Genomic DNA, 1,234 nt, shown 5'->3' with positions numbered 1-1,234 from the left:
TATCCTTGTGTTGGTGCTGGCTGAAAGGCCTTTGAGAAAATTCATTTCTGCTTTGTAACAAAACAGTATTTTGAAACACACACACACACACACACACACACACACACACACACACACATATATATATATATATATATATATATATATATATATATATATATATATATATATATATATATACAGGGTTATTACAAATGATTGAAGCGATTTCACAGCTCTACAATAACTTTATTATTTGAGATATTTTCACAATGCTTTGCACAAACATACAAAAACTCAAAAAGTTGTTTTAGGCATTCACAAATGTTCGATATGTGCCCCTTTAGTGATTCGGCAGACATCAAGCCGATAATCAAGTTCCTCCCACACTCGGCGCAGCATGTCCCCATCAATGAGTTCGAAAGCATTGTTGATGCGAGCGCGCAGTTCTGGCACGTTTCTTGGTAGAGGAGGTTTAAACACTGAATCTTTCACATCACTAAGCGTGAAACTTGCCCGCACGCGTTCAACCGTTTCTTCGCTCACTGCAGGCCGAGCCGTTGATTTCCCCTTACAGAGGCATCCAGAAGCTTTAAACTGCGCATACCATCGCCGAATGGAGTTAGCAATTGGTGGATCTTTGTTGAACTTCGTCCTGAAGTGTCGTTGCACTGTTATGACTGACTGATGTGAGTGCATTTCAAGCACGACATACGCTTTCTCGGCTCCTGTCGCCATTTTGTCTCACTGCGCTCTCGAGCGCTCTGGCGGCTGAAACCTGAAGTACGGCTTCAGCCGAACAAAACTTCATGAGTTTTTCTACGTATCTGTAGTGTGTCGTGACCATATGTCAATGAATGGAGCTACAGTGAATTTATGAAATCGCTTCAATCATTTGTAATAGCCCTGTATATACACACACACACACACACACACACACACACACACACATATATATATATATATATATTCTTATAAAACTTTTTGGACTGATGTATGTATTAGGATTGGAAAAATAAAAAGCAGAGAAAAGTTTAGATGGTGGTTTTTGTGCTTCAGGTGTTGTACATACTTTTCCTCCGCTCGAGTACAATGGACAGAATGTTCATACACTCAAGTGAAACAGTCACAAGGTTTAAATGTCACTTATGTCATCAAGACGTTAACCCTTTGTGTGGCTTCCTTCACTTTGTCATGTTGTGGTAGTTTCACATTGACAACATCAAGTCTCGTAACAATTTTTCCAGAAAAGAAC

The sequence above is a fragment of the Schistocerca piceifrons genome, chromosome 4 (assembly GCF_021461385.2).
Source record: "Schistocerca piceifrons isolate TAMUIC-IGC-003096 chromosome 4, iqSchPice1.1, whole genome shotgun sequence".
NCBI classification, from domain to species: Eukaryota; Metazoa; Arthropoda; class Insecta; order Orthoptera; family Acrididae; genus Schistocerca; species Schistocerca piceifrons.
The sequence above is the reverse complement of the archived record's forward strand: the minus strand, read 5'-3'. Positions refer to the sequence as shown.